At 36.6% G+C, this 22732-nt stretch overlaps 1 protein-coding gene and 1 long non-coding RNA gene across 2 annotated transcripts in view; one reads left to right on the top strand and one right to left on the bottom strand.

Annotated features, from left to right (window-relative positions):
- SCRG1 (stimulator of chondrogenesis 1) overlaps window positions 1–22732 on the top strand; it is a 780146-nt gene that overhangs the window by 735656 nt on the left and 21758 nt on the right. The gene's annotated exons all lie outside the window — the stretch shown is intronic.
- Window positions 1790–20873, bottom strand: LOC147600962 (uncharacterized). The gene is made up of 3 exons (XR_015258528.1): window positions 20738–20873; window positions 18249–18320; window positions 1790–2076 (listed from the first exon to the last, which is right to left on the bottom strand). It is a non-coding gene; the product is annotated as an uncharacterized LOC147600962 (long non-coding RNA).

Raw genomic sequence — 22732 nt, 5'->3', positions numbered from 1 at the left:
GCTTTTGTTCTGTTCTGTGTTTATAGAGTATGCTGCTATGCTCCAGTGTCCTATGCCAATACAAATAAACAACAATATGGAAACTATGATGGGGCCCACTACTTTCTCACAGCACTGAGAATTAATTCCTGGGTGAGCTGGCATTAATAAAACATTTGCTTCTTTTTAATGACAGAACAGAACCTAATCAGTTTTTTCTTTTAACACCAGAGGATGGACAAATAGCAGATAAAATGTATGTAAGAAACATGAAGAAACAGCAGTAAGAGCATCATTATGAACTTGACATATTCACATAAAAAATACTTTTCATGTTGTGAAGTTTAACTCACATACATAAACCTAAATCCTGCTAAATTCTCCTAAATTATGCAGCTAGTCTCACTAGACTAAGTCAGGCTATATATAAAAATGAAGACGTAATACATATAAACAAAGGTTTTCAGCATTAGAACTGCTAAATTGTGTAGCCCTTTTAATCTGCAGCATCATCACCAAGAGATTAATAATGTTTCTTTTTAGTTGGCTTCTCTAGCCCTTATCTGAAATCCAATATGTTTTTCCATGGCCAGAATACAATCAATCGATGAAGAAGCCACAGGAAAGTCCTGTTAGGTTCTTCTGGGTTTTTTGAAGGACAGATTTTATCATAGAAATTCTATTCAGATGACTGAATGGCATCTATTCCCTGGTCTCACCCAAGGCAGAAGCTGACTACTAATGCTCTGTGAGCCTTGCTTCATGATCATTAATTTGACACAGCACTCCTCTGAGTTCTATTCCAATTCCAAACTTTTACTAGGGAAGTTTGTGCTCAGTGAAGTGAGGATCATAGTTAATTTCAGATTATTTATGTCATATCCATTGAGAAACATATTAATAGCATTACTTTGGTTCAGTTATGATTTTTTTTTTCCAGAAGCAGATTCCGTTTCATTTTGAAGAGGCTTAATAAAAATTAGACTGACATATTTATACAAGGAGCACTGAATGTCACTGCATCCCTGATTAAATATTTAGGGTGGCATGTCAAATTCTTGGCAAAGTCTAGAATTGTTGCAGTTTTCCAGAAGGGATTGCCATATACATAATGTCAGCATTTATCACAAAGCTGCTGAGCTGCATTTTTAATGAAAAAGAAATCTTTTACTGTGGTCATTATACACTGTGTATACTTACATGGTATTCAAATAAAGACTAAATTTTAAGGTGAACCATAAATTGACTGACAATAGTGTAATTTTTGGTATTAGATTTAATGTACTAATCCCATAAAATCAAGATCTCAGAAACATAAAGACAGCTTATCATTTATAGATCCAGGAACTAACAATCAAAATATTTTTCATACATTTTTATTTACAACAATATCAGGCAAGATAGTGATGACCAGAGTAGAGATAGGGTAGTTTCTTCCATTCAACCCTTGACGTCACCAATGATCTTCCAAAATTTTCACTCATGGGCTCATGTCTTAATACAAAAAAAAAATGAGATATCAGCTTTTGAAAAAATAGACAAGTAAAAATATTAACAATATTTTTTTAAAAATATCTTAATTTTCAATGACACAATCAGTGAAGTGATTTGACTATAAAAATAATTAGTTGGCAGAGAAACATTCATCACTAAATCAGAATACTTCAGTTGTTGGACAGTGTTTCTGATTCAAACAACTATTCAGGCAGGTAAGATGCAACTTCTTCACTCTTGCTGTTAATCACTGTCTTTAGCAATAGAAGTAACTCTTTTTGCACAGGCAGAAGATTTGGTAAAGTTTTCTATCAATCTCCCTTTGAGGCAGAGAGAATAAGAGTATCTACAGACACTGAGGGCTGTAAAAATGTATGCTTGAAGGTATGTTGGAGAGTGAAACAACATATTAGTATCTTTCAACAACATATGGCCAGATTTTCTCACTAATGCCATGAATTCCTAATTATTACTTCTCTAAATAATATTTAAATTTCACTATTGTACATGAAAAATAATATGCAACACAATCCTTCAACAGCATTAAAGTGGTCAATTTTCTCATTTGGACGTGCAGGTGGTACTTTTCTTATGTGGCTGTGCCTAGAAGAGAACAGATTTGAATAAACTTGTTGAGCTCAAAGTTACATTCAACTCTTATTCTGCATGTACAATACCGTTCATATTGGTCATAATTTGGCTTCATAACACAGTGACTGCTTTACTTGAGGTTACACCATCAATGATTGAAATTCTTAATTTATTGAATTTATAAAAACAGTGCTTCGGAAAACAGTAGTAAAGTATAGAGGCATATCCTCTTGCATGCATCTCGATGGTTCTGATACACTCTGTATTCAAAATTGTGTATCTTCCAACTATTTGTTCACTGTTTGATTGCATATTAGTTCAGCATTAGTCTCACATTATGCCTATATCATGAAGATATGTAAACATGCTCTTTTACAAACAGCTTTCTGTCTTTAATTTTAATATAATCAGAGGGTATCTAGAGCCATACTATGCCATACTTTTGCCTATATTATATAAAGTGAGCGGGTAAAAGGAATGACAAAACACATCAGTTTTACATTGCATAAAGCATCAGAAATGTACTTCAGGTTGTCACAAATTCAGTGGAAGATATCTTGATGGCAGAGTGCATCCATTGCATAGACCAACTGATATGTGGGAGGAAAGCCTTCTGCAACACTTCAGGATGTAAGTTTCCACCTTGTTCCACAAAACTGCCAGTGAAGATAGCATCTTTTCATTTGCTTGAATATTTGCTAGCAGAACATAGATATTTCTGCTAAGGTAGAACAGTCTTAGGCATATTTGTCATGAATAAACATAATGGATTAATTTCGAACATCTCATATTTCATTTTAGTTTGGGGAATACACTTATGTGAGCTAGTAAGAGGAGGCTTGTATAAATCTAAAGAAGAAATGGAAATATTTGCAACTCGCTTGAAACAATATCTGTCCTGTGGATTTTATTGGGTTCCAGAGCTGATGCTTCAGCTATTAATGCAAAAATTGATCTCAGAAAAATCTTTCATTGATTTCCCTTGTACTCCCTTCTATCTGTCACTTTTGTTCCTTTCCTTCTATAGCTCATGCTGTTTGTATTATCTGTATGTGCCTGGTGTCTAGCCAAGACTCCAGTAAGATGCATTTGTTCCACTGCTAACTGTCTCAAAGGAAGGACATTTTATTATCATCAAAGACTCAAAATAATAATAATGAAAATCTTCTGGTTAGCTCAAATGGTCTGTTCTGCTTTAAACACTTTGGGGACTACGGGAATGTCTGTATATACTTTGCACACACAGCTTAGAAATGAAGTTTCAATGGAAACAGAAAGTTTCCTTCTAAATGAGTTTCCAGTGTTAGCTGAAGCAATATTTTAACGGAGCTTGAAATCTGACTGTTTTGTGAAATTCTGACAGGGCTGTGACAAGCAGTATTTGTCCTATACAAAAGAGAAAAAGAAAAATTTTCTTCCACTTAGAGCCACATTGATGCTACTCTTCAAAAAACTCTCTTGTTCTTGTGGTTGATGTTTCTGTACCTGGAAAGCTGTAGATTGAGTCTCAGGACAAGACTCAGGCAGACTTATGTTTAGAGTTCCCCATTCAAGAAGAAAAGGAGAATAAGGACAAAAACAGTGAAAAAGCATATGAGCATTTTGCTACATTAAATGGTCCAGCAGCTGAAGCAGCTGAAGTAGTAACACTGATTATCTGAAGAACTGGAAGATAAATTCCTTCCTCACTCAGGTACCATAAGCCCTTGCAATATAATTCAGATCACCACTTTTCAAGAGACTGTTACTGCACTTTAGTTTCCTTCTGATGGCAAATGCTAAATCCCTAACTGGTGCATTCTGTGTTAATTGTGTAATGTCACAGTGGCTCTAGGTTTGATCTTCAGCACATCAAAGTTACAACTACCAGTAGTCATATACTGTAATACAGAAGTGGGAATTATCCCCAGCTATAGACTACACAACTTGCAGTGTTACCTGATAACTCTCATGGTGCAGGGCTGTGGCTGTGGCTGTCTCTCCCTTTCTGCCAGCCTTTCAGAGGTATTCCTAACGGAAAGCAAGCAGAGTAGCCTTACTTGCTTTATTTCTCTCATAAGAGCATTTTGACATCTAAAGGGGTGAAAAAAAGCTGTAAATAAAAAAAATAAAACCACCCCAGTGTAAATCCACCAAGTTCATAGACTAGGGATCTGCACTACATCTACCAGTCACAGGATATTAATACATACATTCCTTTGAGCTGTTGAGGTGTCTCTTAGGAAATGCATTCCAGGTCTCGTGTTTCCTGTTTGTCTCTAAGGTTTAGGTTGATAAGATGTCTGATCTGGTCACAGAGCCTCCTCACTTACTGAACTATTGCTCTGCTTCGTAAGTCAGACCTTCCTGGAGCATGAGAGAATCATAGAATGGTTAGGGTTGGAAGGGACCTTCAAAGGTCACCTAGTCCAACCCCCCTGCAAGGAGCAGGGACATCCCCGACTAGATCAGGTTGCTCAGAGCCTCATCCAACCTGGCCTTGAACGTTTCCAGGGATGGGGCTTCCACCACCTCTCTGGGCAACCTGTTCCAGTTGTAAATTTTTTTTTCCTACTATCCAATTGAAATCTACCTCCCTCTATTTTAAAACAATTACCCCTCATCCTATCACAACAGGCCCTACTGAACAGCCTCTCTCCATCTTTCTTGTAGGTCCCCCTGAGGTACTGGAAGACCGCTATAAGGTCTCCCCGGAGCCTCCTCTTCTCCAGGATGAACAGCCCCAACTCTCTCAGCCTGTCCTCATAGGAAAGGTGCTCCAGCCCTCTTATCATCTTCGTGGCCCTCCTCTGGACCTTCTCCAACTGGTCCATGTCCTTCTTATGTTGGGGGCTCCAGAACTGGACACAGTACTCCAGGTGGGGTCTCACCAGGGCAGAGTAGAGGAGGTTGATATATTAACTTCCTTTCAAGTTAATTGAAATCGGTACTTTTACTTCCTAAACAGTATTTTACCATCACTCCCCAAGAAACCTCCATTGTTGAAACTAAACACACTCCTATCAGCTATTTCATCCTTATTGTAATTTCCCTCCTCACAATTTTATGTTACAGTACATACAGAAAAACAAGGCTCTCTAGTGCAATATCCCAAGATATGATGGCTAATGCAGTTGTTCCACCATATAAATGTTTCCAGTAATTTATCCATCAAAAGTAGGAAGCATGCTTAATTATATTGTTGTACAGCTGCTGCAGGAATATTTTAACCATCAGAAATGACATGCACAATGATGGTCTAGTGAAGTTAAACTATAAAAAAGAAAACAATTCAGAGCAGAAAGTTTATGAATTTTCATTTTCTTTTTTAAAAAGACTGCAGTAGAAAAAATCAAAACCTGTCCTATGAAATAATTCATTTTTCAGTGCTATTAATTCAGTTTACTCTGGCATGAATACTGATGCTTTGCAGAGCCCACCATATCTAAGACTATCCATTTCAAGGGTGAAGATGGGAGCGATTTAATTTATTAAATTTCTCCTGTTTCCTTTAATATGTCTTTTGGTAGGAAGGGTCATTTAAGCTTTGTTTCAGGGCTTTTTACTCTTAATCTTCTCTACTGATGAAAATCTAGAGACCAATGGCATATTCATTTAATATACCATATTCATTTAATATACCAGAATAATTCATGCCCGAAAGAGTAAAGTAAAAGGAAAAAACAAAAAGCAAGCCTCCCTACTAAAAAGGGTCATTAGTAATTTCTCTCTGTCATTTTTGTGGCAGCTGATGTTCTATGTTTTATAAATCATTACATCTAAAACAGCTGAAGCTGTAAGAGTAATGTAGCAGGTCAGGGAAAACAACCAAAACAGGGTCAGAGAATCTTAACCCATGGTAGCCGTTCAGTCAGTCTTGTGTCACATCACTTAGGCTTCATTTTAGCGTGCTAACTTATCAGTATCACTGCTAATAAGAAATAGTATACACACTTTCAGAGACCTTTACTGCAGAAATATAAGAACTAGAAGTGCCAGAAACAAAAGGAGCAAAGTGTTTGTGCAAAGCAAGTATTTTTAGAAAGATTTTGTAATAAGAAGATAGAACAGAATGACTATTCACATCATAGGAAGCAAGAAGAGTGGCAATGAAAAACAAACCAGTAATGTGAAGCAAGAGGAGATAAAGGACAAGAGGCAGTTATCAGTTTAGACATGTGAGGCGAGACCCTTTATTAAAAAACCTGGCAAAGGGCTTGAATTTGATTCTGCAAGAGATATGAAGACAAAAAACCCAGAGTTGAACAGAAAGAGATAAGTGTGGGAGAAGACGACATATCAAGTATTCAAATTTTAGATACAAAGGAAGAAGGGACAAATTGTCCACAAGAATATAACAGAAAGGAGGAAAGGACGGATTTTGATGATAAAATGGAAGAAGGCTTACTGAGCTGCAAAAGACAACAGAGAGGAGTCAAGATGACACTGAGTGGGTTAGCCACAGCAAAGAAAACAATGAAGCTTATAAATAAAAAATACAAGTCATTGATCCAGTCCTACTGTACACCTTTCATCATCTTTCAACCACAATATCAGAACTGCAGCTGTGTTACTTTCAAATGCAAAAGTGTTACCACTGATTTCTCAAATTTCCACCGGCATGTGTTGAAAAAGGTGCTGCTCACACTGCCTTTAAAGCAGTTTAGAGAACAGAAGCGTAACATTTCCTATAGTAGCAACTAAGGACTGATATATGCAATGAAATGTTTATGGAATGATCTCTATCTCACTGGCACAAATGTAGTATTTAATAAAGATTTCTCCAAACTTACAGAATATTTATCTACAAACTTCAGGACCAAATGCAAATATTTTTGAGCAGTCTTATCATGTATCTTTCTGTGATTCATTGATTTTGTTTGGAATGCATTGCCCAGTCTTAAATCTAGCACAGAATGAAAGGAAAATGACATCCTAAAGGTAAAATATCCAAACTAAAAGGAAGATTTTTAAAGATAGGAATTAAAACTAGATATATTAAAAATATTGCTTGTTTTTAGCTGATTATTACATACTGTAGAGAAAACTTGGTCAAATTTAGAGTGAGCTTCACCAGATATTAAAAAAATATTTCAAATTACCAGTAAAAAGAACTGAAATTTCTTTTGTACATGAAACTATAAACCCATTTACTTGTAAAACCACTAACATATTACAAAGGTTTAGGAATGTAATATATCTGTATATGCATGTGTGCACCATATACATATATAGGCATGTGTGTATACACCAAAACATGTATTCATACATATCTATATATACATATATACACATCTTCATGCAAAGGAACAGTGGAGAACTTAATTGAAAGATCAGTTTCAAATAAACAGATAAAAGGGATCATCATTTGTGAGACTGGGCCTCCAACACCCATCTGCTGAGACAGGTATAAAGAAACTTGACTGGCCAATTGCTTTAACAATGTTATAAGAACTACATCAAAAGACCTGAACTGAGGGACAAGGTTCTTTAGAATAAAAACAATTACAAATTTAATTTTAGGAAAGTACTTTCTAACTGTATCCTACAGGGAATGAAAAATGTCTGCTCTGATGAAAAATTCTGTAAAAAATATTTTGTGGTTTCATTATGAGATTTGTTGAAAGACCACTTACAACCAGTGACAGGTTTTCAGCTTAATTCAGGGGTTTCAGAGCACACTGTATTTTGCTGAAAGAGGAGAGATACAAAAAACTCCTCTTTCAACTTCTGTCATTGAGTATTAGAACTGTAGAACTGTGACTATCACCTTTGGTGTTTCCTAGCATTTTTTTTTTCCTAAGGCAATGGTTTTAATTATCTATAATTTTGAAAAAATAGAATGATTAAGGCCAAAATTCTCTATGCAAGATTAAAGTAATCTGTTTTGTATTGATTTTAGCAAAAACAGTTTAGAGAAAGTGTGTTGTTCTCTAATATTAAAAGAAATTCTTATTGATGATTGAGTCTCATCAACTGGTAATTGAAAGCTATAGAAATTCTGTGCTTTCAAAGCAGGCAGCTAAAATATAGCAGGCAATGTTCCTATAGGAAGCATGAGCTACCCATGCCTGTGGAAGCCTGCCTAAATTTTCTGCTTTTAAAAATACAATCTTCATATGCTTAGAAAAGATAGCTTTACTGTAACTGATAAATTTCATTTGTACTAAGAATGCTTCAGGCTGAAGCCACCACGTATTCTCCTGGCAGCGTCTGAGGACGGTGTAAGATCCAAGTCTGCTTATTAACACTAATAATAGGAGTCTGTCTCTTCAGTCTCATTTTTTCCTTCTTCCTTCCATCTCCAACCTCAGCTTCCCTAGAATAAACCTGAGATTATAACAACACCACAACAGCAGTCTCAGAATTAAAGTGGCTGAATGAAAACCCATAGAACTAAATCATATTCTTTCCTTAGCTACTGATTTCCTATGTGCTAATGAACAAGCCATTTAAATAGACTTTTCATGGATGGCCATTAAATATGGACACATAATTAGTGATCACATGTTTTTTGACCTATGATCCCCATGCTCAGACATACTGAATAGTAACATCTGCACAGAAGTCAGCAGGAGCTTTGCTTTAAACTACGGTACCATTGAGCTATTTGTAATGCTAAATAGTCTGGAAAGCAGGTCACGGGCAGCTCAGCTTGTCAACCAAACTGAATGGTATTTTGACCTTCATCTCCATGTATGACAGTATCTGACAGTATGTCAACTTCTCATCTTGCAAGACGATCTGAAAATAAGTATTTTGGAAATACATAAACCAGATATGTTTGCCATAGAAAAGCAAGGAAAGACGTTGTTGGAAATTCTGGAGTTGGAATAGATTGGTACAATACAAATGGAAGTAGAGAAAAGCAAAAAGAAATCTACAAGTTCATCTTCAACCTTTGAATCTCCTCAGGAAAAGCAAATTAAAAAAACAAATGCCCCAGGCATTTTAATAATGTGAAGGTGAATTGAATTATTAACAATCTAGATGTTATTTCCTTCCTAAAGTTCACAACTAATGTATGACACATTAATGAACAAATGAAAAGACAATCTCAATCCAACTCTCTCTTCTAGGATGAGATTTTGTACTATACAGAAGGAGAACTGACTTTTAGTCTTCTACGTGCTCTTCAGAGCATAATAGCCAGAAGATCTTTGATTTTTATTTAACTGCTGCTTGTTTATACTATGTTAAAATACAGATGAATAACTGATGCAAATATGGGAATTTTTTGTTAACTAATATTGCTTATAGTTATGATTGTTAGAAATTGAATATCTAGCAGATTCAATATGACACTTAAAATGATATTTACATTCCTGCAGTAGTAAAAGTGAATTGAACATATTTTTTCCTCTGCAGTAACTGTTGTGGTTTAGCCCCACTTAGCAGCTAAAATACCACACAGATGCTCACTCCTTCCTCACTGCCCCCTGAGGAGAACTGGTAAAGAAAAGAAGGCAAAACTCGTTGGTTGAGGGTAAAAAAAAAAACAAAACCAAAAAAAAAACCCCAAACCCCCCACACAACAGTTTAAGAGAACAACAGAGGAAAAGAAAACTAAAATGGGAAACAAAAAAACAAACAAACAAACAAAAATTCCAATAACAGAAAATACTGAAGCCCATAATTTACAGTGCAGTAGCTCACAGCACATCCCAATTCTTAGCTCCCTCCCAGGTAGCAGGAATCTCCCCTTAGCCCTGTCCCCGATGTTTAAACTGCGCATGATGTCACAGGCTGTGGAACAGCCCTTTGGCCAATTTGGGTAAACTATTCCAGCGGTAGGACAGTTAGTAACTACACCAGCTGTGTCCCGCAGCCATAGGTGCCACCAGCTCCAGCTCCTCTCCCAGCTCAGGGGAAAATTAACTCTGTCCTGGCCAGAACCAGGACAGCAATTCTGCTCATCTTTTAAATCTAGGGTCAGAGAAAGTTTTATGCATATCTGTCGCTATAAACAGCTTTCCCTCTCTTCAAAAGAAAGACAGGTTCTTTAATTTGTTTCTCCTGTTGCTTTTATGCTCTCTTGCTGCTATATTCATAATCGCCATCATGATACCCAAGATCCTTTTCTTCAGGGAAGAGTGAAATACAGACTGCCGTTACACGTTATTTCATGTTTTAACTTACAGGGTTAACTGTAAAGTTGCCTGGTACTCTTCAGCTGGCAGCTTTTGGAACTGCAAGAATCTGAGCAGGATCTCTATTCTTGCTCACTGCTTTTAGCTTCAGAAGCTTCAAAAATCTTAAGACTCAACATGAAGTTTGGTTAAAATCAACAATTTTTGCCTATTCTTGTCAGCAAATCTAAAATATTAATTTTTTTTTCCAAGGCTTTTGACAGAGCAGATTAACCTAAACTTAAATCAGCAAGGAAATCTCAGATTACTTGAAGTAGATACTGCACTCCACAAGAACAGTTAGAAAACACTCCAGTCAAGGCAGATGATAGCATTTCTGTGATGTGTGCAAACCACCACTCTGCTCATACTGTGAATTTGCTTCAAAAATGGATGTATAAAAGGAAAACATGTAATTGACAGAACTGCAAGTAAAAATTAATCAGGTCATTAGTTCAGAAACCCAAAGGAGAGCTTAATTGGATATGAATTATCTAATAATTATGCTTATCTCTGATGTACATTTGTTTGGACACCTATTACTAAGGGTCCCTATCACTGTTGTAACCTTACAGCTGAATTCAGGAACAACTCCTTTGAGTCCTGTGTCAGCTTCCAGCTGTATTCGAATTCTTAGCTGTTGATGTCAATGTCAACAGAGCTGAGTTCTTTGTTTAAAATCTCTGGCAATTTTTTAGTGTTTGTATTTCTTGTTTTCAAGTATGTTTAGTTTCAATAAGTTTGACCCTACGTTTTTAGATGTTTTGCAATCTCACGTACTCACTCCTGTCGCTGATTATTTTGGCTAATATCAATAGCTTTTCATTCTGACACCAGACAAAAAGCTTGACTCTTTCTAGATCTATGCTAAATATTCCCAGGCATAGCCAAGTTTCACCTTCCCTTAGCTTTTCACCAACACTTCTCTGTCTGACATAAAATCTAACTTCAAACCTAGAATGTTGTCAAATTTCAAGACAGTAGATACGAATATAAGATTATAAAATGTACACAATAGCTTTTGCAGAGTCAGCTAATACATTTCTGTCTGTTAGGTTTTGAGTTTACCTTATCCAGAATCCAAATATCTCAGTAGAAGGAAGAACTCAAAATTTATCCTTCTAGGAAGAGTAAGCAATACATGCAAGCCATGCATTTAGATTAAAAAATTACTTGAATAACTAAAGGTAGACATTTACCCCTGTATTTATGGTAGATATCTAAATAAATGCTTGATTTTCAGCACTCAAAATTGCTGAAACTATGGGAAAATATGCTTGTGCTACTTACTGTCAAATACAGATCTGTGAACTAAACTGAATATTTGAAAACATTAAATGCAGTATTTTTTTTCCTACAGGTACCAAGAAATAGAATTCAATTTTTCTCAAAAGACATATTTATGAATAGATTAGACAAGGACTTGTCACTATAACAGGTATGCGTAAAAGACCTTTCAGGGTCTCCAACAAAAATCAATTTATCAATTTATGGTTTTACATACATCTGAGACTGAAATTTTAGCCTCTTTTTCCTGTTCAGGACAGTTACTGTATTGCAATGAAGTAATCACCTCAAAGACGTGCTTGAATAGAAAGTTCCTTACGGCATGTGTAGCACTGTGGATGGGCATATCAAATGCCTGTGTTAGACCAGTGACTTATATTCTACTGCATTGAAAATTAGAAGCAGAAAAAGTGAGACTGAACAGAAAAGGAAAAAAAAAAAAGGATAGTTTCTCTTAAACTCAGATGAGATGTTATGAAGAAATAATCAAACTGGAACTTATTTGAACTTCTTACTCTAAATCAATACAGGAGAAGTCTGTCTTTGCAGTGATAAGACAGGAAGATTCAGACTTTCTATTGGGCTCAAGGCAGAAGTCACAGGTTGAAGTGTAATCAAAAATTATCTCCTAGCTCTTTCTAGCTCTTTTTTTTTTTTTTTACCCTCCTAGGGATGAAGCTCCAATCGATGGTCTCAGAGTTTCAGATTATCTGTCAGACAGAGAAAAGCTGTCTCAAGCAATGAGGACCTCTAATCAAATATTGACAGATGAGGTGTTCTTGGTGATAAAAATAGATTTAAAATCCAAAGTGACATTTTTTGATTAGAATCATAGCCCAACTGTTAAAGTCATGATGTAAGATAAATGATACTGTCTAAGCCTTCCAATCAATTTATTACCTTTCCTAAATATAATTAATATGAGTTTTCTACTTAAGCCAAGGTCAAACCCCCACAAATTAACCTAAATAGCTCAGTATTTTCCTCTAGATTGATAAAAAGACATCTATTCATGATATAAACAACTTTTACTTAATTTGAAAAAGTTGCGAGTTTGAAAGATACATATAGAGAATACAAAATACTGCTAAAAATGGTCACACTCTACAACACTTTAAAAGTATATCACTCTAACTGAACCCATGGTAACAGTTCAACTAATGAGATTCCTATAACTAGAAAAAATTGATCAGCTTCAAAACTCAGTTAAAACTTCCCTTAAATTAATGCAGTAAATTATGCATTCCATAGGAATATAAGAAACCTCAAATAAACCAGAAAAAATCTTACCACTAACTAACCACCAAAAAATTAAATAAAAATGAAAATAATTCTATCCACTCAAAATTAGCTAGCTTTAATATAAATCCAGCTTGACCTGATGGGCACACTATTCATGGGTCATAGCATAAGCCTATAATCAGATGCTATTGGTGGAGGGAAAAATGGAGAAGCATGTTCTTCAAACAGACCCTCCTGTATAACTTCAGTATTGAATTGAAGTGGTTAAAATTAATATAAAAATATTACCTTTAACCTGGTGATGATAACCTTGATGCTACTTTGTTATAAGAGCATTTAAGTCTGTGCATTAATTCATTTCCTAAAAGCACAGGACTCTTTAAAAGGAGGGGGAGGGGAAAAGATAAAAAACACCCCCTTAATTTTTCCCATTTTTGGCTTTGGATTCCTGAAGACCGCAGCCTCTATCAAAGGGGAGTTCACAAAACCTGCTGCAGTGTAGGAATCAAGGAGAGATGGAGAAAGATGATGCCAGGCTACTATTTTTGTACAGATGCATCACATATCGGCACACAGTGCTTCAGCCCAGGAAACATCCTTCCCAGCACGATGAGGACAAACTATCATTGCCTGAACGATGCAGCATCAGCCAAGGTTAACATAAAGAAACACATCAGAAAAAGACTAAATGTTGAAGAAAGGAAGTAGTTTATGCCTGGAATGGAGACATGGTCAACTGTACGGTGCAGAGAGCCCAAACAGTGCAGTAAATGGAGCATGTATGATAAACACACAATAATGCCAACCAGTTAGGAGGTGTATGACACAACATACATCCCAGAATATCTTGCTTGCTATTTGGTGTACATCTCCAGTACTGCTATACTGGGGAACTGAGAAATACATAGACTTTTGTGACTGAGTTTATAAGTATTGCTAGAAGAATGGAAAGTAACAAAAATGAACTTCTGGCCAAGGAAGCTGTGCTATGGACTCATGGGACAAAAGTCAATGTAGATGAGTATCCTGAGGCCATGCTTACCTGGCCAATACTAAGACTAAAATCTAGATATGATTCAGTGCAGCTATTATAAACCATTTTGGTTTTATAGATGGAATGTATTATATGGAACTTTATTTTGGATGATGCAGCCTTTTCAAAGCATTGCAGCCATGTAACCTAATTCACATGAGAAGATTCAATAGTAGACTATCTTTTCTTTAAACTGTTAAAATGGTATCTAAAATAGACATCTGCATTTTCAAGCAATGATGCGCTAACTCAAACTCAAATCTGTTAACCTAGGATATGCTAGAATAAACCTGACCTTTTCAATTTTGTCAAAGAAAAATGTTTGGTTATAAACATTGTGCAAGCAATCAACAACTTTAATGTTCCAAGCAATTATTAGATAGTTTAAATTGACTGTATATACTTATTTTGTGTGTATAAAAATATATAAAAATTGAGGCCACAACTATATAAGCAATAATTTAAATGAAAGATTCTTTCATTTTTAAAAATACAATCAAAAGAGTATAATGAAAATCATTAGAGCTAAACTTATAATGATAATAACAATAATAACAACAACAATAATAATCCTATTATGAGACACTAGAGCAGTACTAGCATTTAACAGCCCTCAGGAGAAATATATTCTCCTCTCCAGCCTCCTTACAACATCCAAATAAAATCTTAAGGCGATAAAGAAAGCTTTCTAACACCATCATAGAACACAATTCCCAATATTTTCGCTATCATTCTTCAAGAAGAAATTTTTTAAAGAATATCAAAATTATTCTAGTAAGGCATGACTTGCAATTCAGTGCATCTCCAAAATTCAACTAAACAATTTGGGCTACAATTTCTCCTTTGCAATGCTCACAAAGATTTTATCTGCTTTGGATATTTATAGGCTTTTTTGTTCCAAGAACCTCATGCTCTTTGTAAGCAAAAAATACTAAGTCATTAAGCCTCATGGCATCCATTTTAAGTAGAAAAATGACATCCAGTTTACAGATAGGGAGTCTCATGAGTTCAGCAAAGTCAAATCAAGGTCATATGTAGTCAGCTGTAGAACTACCACTGAATTCAAGATTAATCTCAAACTACAATAAAGCTGGTGTTAAATTAAGAGGAGGTAAATTTTCTTCAGTCTCCAGATTCACAGTCTTGGGCGCTAACTCCTAGCTGCAATGTTTTTGAATGAACACTGGTTTAGTGTTTTTTTCCTTCTTTGGATTGTTGGTTGCCCACTGTTCTAGTTTTATTTAGTGGGGGGGCTATGGTGGTAGCTTCTATAAGAAGCTGCTAGAAGTTGCTCCCCTTTGTTCAGTGGACTCAGCTGGGTCTAGGGCAGACCCGCTGCTGGCCAAAGCTGAGCCGATTGGTAGCAGAATGTTCCCTGGTAACGCCTCTGCGATAACGTATTTAAGAAGGGGAAAACAGAAAAAAAAAAAGGGGAGAAGATGTGAAGCAGCTGAGTGGGGGGAGATGCGAGCCTTGTGGGCCTTGCAGGCCTCACCCTCTGGCCTTCCGCCAGGTGGCTGACTGGGCCCAACTCGGCCTGGCCTGGCTAAAAGAAGTGGAGAGGAGATGAGATGTGAAGAGAACCTGAGAGGCATCTGCCTGAGCCTGATTTTGAAGAATTTCCTGTGAGAGGAACGGCTGCGGGCACCTAGGTCAGTGAAGAAAGAGGGAGAGGACAAGTCACTCCTGACAAGATTCCCTGCAGCCTGTGGTGCAGCCCATGGTGAGGCAGGCTGTCCCTCTGCAGCCCATGGAGGTCCACGGATGAGCAGAGATCCACCTGCAGCCTGTGGAGGACCCCACACCAGGGCAGGTGGATGCCCAAAGGAGGCTGTGGCCCATGGAGGGCCTGAGCTGGGGCAGCTGTTCTGGAGGGACTGCACCCCGTGGAAGAGATGACCCACGCCGGAGCAGTTTCATGAAGGACTGTGGCCCGTGGGAGGGACCCCACACTGGAGCAGGGAAGGAGTGTGAGGAGTTCTTCCCCTGACAACAAAGCAGAGGCATAAAACAACGCGTGATGAACTGACCACGACCCCCATTCCCTCTTCCCCAATGTGCCACTGGGTGGTGGGGGGGAAGTTAGTAGAGATAATGTTAAGCCCGGGAAGAGGGAGGGGTGGGAGAGGTTATCTTGTTTTCTGTCTCATTCTCCTGCTAGTTTTAGAAAAAAATGAATAGTTTTTCCCAAGTCAGCTTTGCCTGTGACAGTAACTTTAAGGATTTCTCCCCGTCCTTATCTCAAACCTCGAGCCGTTTTTCTTGTATTATCTCTCCCTATTCTCTCGGAGGGTGGGGGGAGTGAGAGAGAGACTGCGTAGTCTGGTCCCGATTGGAGCTGAACTACGACACCAACATTGCTCAGTTTGAGAAATAAACCAGTGACTGTACAGGAATTAAGAGAAAAAATCAGTAACACAGGAGTTAAACTGAACTACTCTGATTCTCATTAGAGTAATTCCACAGCATAGTTGCTCTGACAACTGCATTCGTGGCACAGGGTTTTACTTCACTACATTTCATCTGCATTACAACCGGACTTATTGTGTGATTTTTTCACAGTGTAAACCAGTTTTAAACTAAAAGCAAGTGAAACAGAAACCTGTCACTTGGATGATATTTTTCTATCCAATGTTCAGAGGAATAGTGTTACCAAAACAAAATGTTTTAAACGTTTTAGCATCCATAAATTATATATTTCCTAAATATTTTTCATTCAATGAAGAAACACTATGTTCACACTTCTTGTGCTCACACTTCTATCATGCACGCATTATATCGTGTGGGTGTGCAAAGGTATTTCTGTGAATCTCTTGTTTGCTCTTTTACTAGCTAGTCTACAGCCAGTAAAGACGTAAAGCTCAAGTTATGGTGGAAAGAAGGGAGTTATTTGTTCGGTTTTTTAAAAATTGTGCTTAAAACATGCACTGTAAATATGCACTTGCTTTTTCTTGCATGAACATTTAGACAGACATACAGTGAAAATTTGCTTCCTAATTTATGTGTGCTGATAAAGATTCTTGCTAAGCATCCGTAGGTTATCTCCCTCACAACACCTTTCTTGGAAGTTTAGCACTATGCATACACTTAATGAAAACGATACAGATTATTTCCATGTTCTTTCCACTTTCTTTTTTGAACCAATTATCCCCAAAGCCTTTGGTTAATCAGTAGATACCTGCTCTGGCTCTCTCTACAAAGCAATGAACTGTCAAATAAATTGCATAAGTACTACTTCCTGATCTTAGTGCTATCTTTCTATAGTTCAAATTTTGATAGATTTCCTTTAACACATTATATTTACAGTCCAAGGTACACCATTCATAAAATAAGATGTCGTGTAAGCGGGGATGTGCTTTATCTTCACCTGAAAGCATATACATTTTTTTTCACATATGTTCAAATTCCAAAGGCATTTGTATCAATGACTTCAATCCACTGTATGGTTTTGACAATTACTCAAGATCTGTTTTTATTAAGAGATACTAGCAATCACATTTCTCCAGCATTATTTTATATTTCTTCACAAACCACGTATGTTACCGGTTTATTTAGCAGGGTTCATTTACTAAGGCTGGTATCTTCAGGTGAATGCTAACAATGTGAATTCCTCTAACTTGTAGAAATTGTCCATACTCTAAGCAAAACTCAGAATTAGATTTTATGTATTGAAAGTTTTGTAAGGTTTTAAAATAGAAGCACAGTTTAGAATGCTCTTTAGTAATAATCCCACACAGGTAGGTTTATTTAGTCCCAAAACATCATTGTGTTCTTTGTCTCCCAGCCTCACTTTATTACAGGATTGTACAGACCAGTAAGCTCCAATGTTTCATTACTCTGACTTGCGTGATACACTTTGGCTTCTCACTGCACAGTGTATCCAGGTGATTGACAGCCAAGTTGGACACCTGTCCTAACACTAGGTGGCTATCTTCTGATTATTGACATTATCCAAATCCTCACCAGTGGTTTTCAGCTGGGAGACAGTGCTTAGACACTTGCTTGCATTCCCATTTCAATAGGTGACCAAACTGACATCTAGCTCCTTTGTGTGGAGGATGAGGTTGAGGTGAGTGATAACTCAAGTAAAGTGTCTAGTTAATTATGCAGTGAAAACATGCTACTAAACATCAGTATGAATTTGAAAGTGACTTGCAAACACTAGCTGAATTTTTCTCACTGCAGCTAAAGGAATTGGAGCTGGCTTAACTTAGATCCTGACAGACAGCCGAGTGGAGTAAGGTAAACAAACAGAAGTAGCTCGCTTTTAATACCTTCACGTCTTCCAATCAAAAAATTAATTAAGGTGTTATTTAAATTGACATAGATATATAGTGCAAAAGATTGCAAGGACATTTACTTAATTAAAAATGAGGCTTATTTTATAAACCAGACTTCAACTCAGCTTAAGTGAATCCAAACCAATTAGAACTGGTGTATTTCCTATATTTATAGAATGCTCTGGATGCATCTGAAAAGCTCCTTACTTATGATCTCAGAGTATGACATACTACCTGATATAGCTATTGGCCATATCGTTTCAAGAAATTTTAAGCAGAACGCTCCATTAGCCATTATGGAATTGCCTGTTGAGAGAAAAAAAAAATGGTGCCATATGATGATCATAGATTTCGAGAAGACTTGGATATAATAATTTATATATTCTTGTTGGGCAACACAAATACTTAGGATATCTTTGGTGTCAGTTTAGCAATTTCTGCTACACAGTGTTATTTTTTGTTCCACTTTCATAGACAACTCATTTGCAGGCAACAACAAATGTCTGAATAGTGACATAGGCATGGTTTAAACTTTCACAAGTTAATACAGCTCTTATTTTCCCTCGTGTAAGCAAAGCTGTACAATGGTATTACACTTTTTATGAGCAACTTAAATTCTTTTCCTTTACATTAGCAATGAAACTATTTATTCTCTTTGTTTTTCATTTTTTCTTTTTTTTTTTTAAAGAATAATGCTAAGATGACAATTTTCAAAAGTAAGTTCAAAGAGGACAATAACAAAATGAAGCTGGCCCACAGATTTTTAACATTTGGAAATGCTGTTCTCACAAATACAGCATGTTGTCAAAACACCAGGGTATCCAGAGCTCCGATTGGCTTACAATGATTTATTATCTGCAATAATTCTGCAGTCCTAGCAGTTGCTAGGGCAAGGCTGTGCTTGAGGCCTGTGCACATACATATTGGAATTAATGGAGCAGCAGCTCATGCTGCTGTGAACAGCTGGGGGTGCTTAACTTGTTTTTCTCTGCAGAATTTTTGGATTTCATTTGTTTCTGGCGATTATGGAATGCAATAAAAAGGAAAATGGTGAATGAGGAGAAATGGAGCTATGTAAAGCAGGAAAATCTGGAGCTAGGTCAACAAAATATGCTCCTCTGATAATGTAGATAAATTTATTCTTGTATTTTACACTGTTTTATCTGTTCTTACCTTCCCCCAGAATGCTTTATTTGATGTCAATAAGACTAAAGATAGCTGTGGAAATGTCTGCAAAATACACCAGGCAGCATGATGCAGACCTTCACCCTCTTGCTGATCACGTCTGCCTCACCAGAAGGAAAATAAATATGGGCTTTTAGCTGGGACAATGTGTTGCTAATATGGTCCTATTGTTTCTAGATCTGTGCTATCATTATTTCCAGGGCTCTTTAAAAAGATGGCACTGCACTAGGCTGTGAGGGTATGTAACCTCTGGTTTGCACTGGAATTTCTTTCTTTCTGAAACCACTTTTGTACTTAAATTGTACTCCCAACAGCAATTTATTTGTGATAGTTATTGTGCACAGCTCTACAGCTCCAGCACACTCTTAGGGCAACTGGTATGCTCTCACTTTTTAAGGTCTTAGCAAAAGAAAATAAAGAAGAAAAAAAGGAGCAGTAAATGTAAAACTGTGCACTTGAGAATGGATTTTATTAGCACTGCATCCAATTGCTGCAGAACATGCAAACAGTCCTGAGCTGCTATTGGGGAGCGTTTGTTAGAATTGGAAAAAGAGAGGCAAAGATGTGTTTTTCAGCAGCTGAAGAGAGGCTGAAGGGCAGCTGCAGAAACTGGAACGTATGTGATGCTTCACGCAGAGACTGCGGGACCTGCAGCTGCTTAATTCCCTATGGAAAATCTCTTTTCTGATGAATATTCCTTTATTCATGGTATCTCCTCCAAAGGGGTTGGCAACGCTACATCACAGGATCCTGTTTAGTACTCTTCAGTGTCTAACTTGCTATCGCTTTTTAGGTCAGCTAAAGCTCTGAAAAGATTGCTTATTGCTGGGACATGTTTTGATTGCTCTCCTGTCTTCCTTAGGCTATTCAAATGAAGGCAGCAGCTGCATTTTGCCATTCACAGTCATTTATGCCTAAAGGATCGTGTTTCCTGTCAAAAGCTGGAAGCAGTGATTGTATATGATTTTTGTTCTTTAGTTTAATCATACATCACTGATATGTTTTCATAACATTTTCCATCTAGTAATGACTTTATTGATCCATTTTTCAGTCTTTCATCTTTCCATGCATCTAAGCACACTGTAACAAACTTCAACTGATCATTTTGTACCTTAAATTGCTCATAAATATATATTATTGAGCTATTCAATAATCACTCAGTATCAACAGGCTTACTATACAAGGGCCCAAGACAGAGCCAGGCATCCGTAACTGTCACTGGAAATAGTTGCAGCTAAAAAGGAACAGAACTGGGTTGCTACCATCTGCTTGTTCTGTTTCCCATTGCAGAATCAAAATGAAAAGAAAATAAATAAATTTAAAAATTAAGAAAATACAAAAGAAAAACAAGCCTATGACCACAACAGTAAACAGTAAAAAAATCTTTCTTTTTTCTTAATAAGAATATGAATTCATGTGCAGTGATTTTAACCTTTAAATGTATTTTTCAAAACATATTGTTTGACAATTAAGAACTTCATGCTCTTGCATTCTAGACATCCTTATCAAGATAAACTGCAATATCTAAATATACTTACTTTCCTCTGATACACTGTCGTCATTTTCTCTGACGGTCTTCCGAAGAATCGAAGATATTTGTGTTGAAATGAAAGCTGCTTCTACTGGATCCATGCTTTCAGTTTCTATCGCATCCCACTGCTACACAGCCCACAGTGCTGGATTTCTAATATTGCTAATATCACTTCCATAGCAACACACTAAGATATCATAAACTTGGTATTATGGCTTTATTCCTAGATTAGGTGTAAGGAGGAGCTGATTTCAAAATGCAGCTCCTAATAAAACATACATATACATAATAATCAAAAGTAATTGCCAGGGGGATGCAGATTATGGCTTTGAGAGTACTGTAAATCAGTCTTGAAAAAAAAGTTATCCCTCTTCAAATCTGAACAAGAACAAAGAACTTGTTTTGTTAGTGATGTTTAGAATATATTTCCCCAGCCGTCCTTAAAGAGAGCAGCATATAATCACAGGTACTCAGTTTCTAAGAAAGGTAACATTACTAGTATTTTTCACATGCTAAATTTGTTCCATTACACATTGGATTGAACACAGTGTAAAATGAGGGCAAAATTTGGATCCATCTTTTGAGTTGTAAATATTAAGAATGCACAAAGAACTGAATGAATGAATGAACGAGAAGGAATTCAACTTCAGACACTAGCAAGATAATTTTATCCATAAATCTTTTTACTTTTAAGCACAAAATGTAATACATTAAGTAGAACACATATCATTTTGGTCAGCGTTCTGGCATATCTTATGATACATAATGACTAAGGGCAAATGTGCTCCACTTCTTACTTCCTGGCTGGGATCCTAAGTAAAATTGTAAAAGGAGGATAATGCACGCAACTATATACAGGCTGTACTGCCGCGTGCTTTGCAAATGGCTGAGCATCTCAGAAATAAAATATGTTATTTTAAAACTAACTAAATCTACATTAGCTTTACTCTGTACACTTTTCATTGGCAACAGCCATGACCACAGAGGAAAATACTTCCCCTCTACGATTCTCAACATGGGCTTTTTTTGGGGGTTCATCAGGCAAAAAGAACATCCAGATCTCTTGATTATGAAGTAGAGTGTGGAAAAGGATGACCCAGTTGTCTATTTCTAAGGTTCCTCTTCCAGCTTTAGATTAAAAGGGGAGGTTCTGCAAAGATGAATTCAAGGTCAAAAAACAACAAAAAGAAAGAGCAGCTCTCAGCAGACAATACTTCAGAATCTATACTAGTACCTGTTTTATTCAATATATTCACAACTTGTCTGGGAAGGTGAAAAATGAAGGTTCACAACGTAAGGTTATTCAGGGTAGTGATGATAGGAGACAACTGTGAACAATTTCAGGGGGGAGGGGGGAAGACTGAGCAATTGTGCCATAAAATAACAGATAAAATTAGGTGTAGCAAGACAGATATAGAGTGATGCATATGGAAAAAAGAATCTGAATTTCACATACAAAACAATGAACTCCGCTTTCTCAGGAGTGCTGTCTTGGGGTTTTCACTACCTCAGCTCTAAGCTCAGTAGCAGTAAAAAAAAAACGAACTGAATGCAAGAAGCTATAAGGAAAAGAACAAAATAGAAAACATTGTCATGCTGTCATGCAAATACATGATCCCCCTGTGTCCTGAATATTGTGTGCAGTTGTATTAAAACTTAGTAAGTTTATGGAAGAACTGGGAAAAGTCCAGAGAAAAGCAACTGGTATGACTTAAGATAGGGATTCTTGAGTCTGGAAAGGAGGCAATTCATACGAAAAAAACCATGGGCATCTATATATTATTTAAAAAAAGATAAGAGTGGTAAAAGAAAAATCGTAATTAATAGCCTTTTCCAAGAAGTATGGAAGGTCAAATTAAACAAGAATTCAGATACAAAACAAATGTGGTTGGTTGGGTCTGGGCTATTTTGTTTGGTTTTGTTTTTTTTTTTAACTGCATGGTCACATGTTTAATTAATTTGTGGATCTTTTTGCTGTAAGATGTTATGGACACTAAAATCT

This window comes from Chlamydotis macqueenii, chromosome 4, assembly GCF_036417535.1.
Source record: "Chlamydotis macqueenii isolate bChlMac1 chromosome 4, bChlMac1.mat, whole genome shotgun sequence".
Classification (NCBI taxonomy): Eukaryota; Metazoa; Chordata; class Aves; order Otidiformes; family Otididae; genus Chlamydotis; species Chlamydotis macqueenii.
This window is presented reverse-complemented; position numbering and strand designations above follow the sequence as displayed.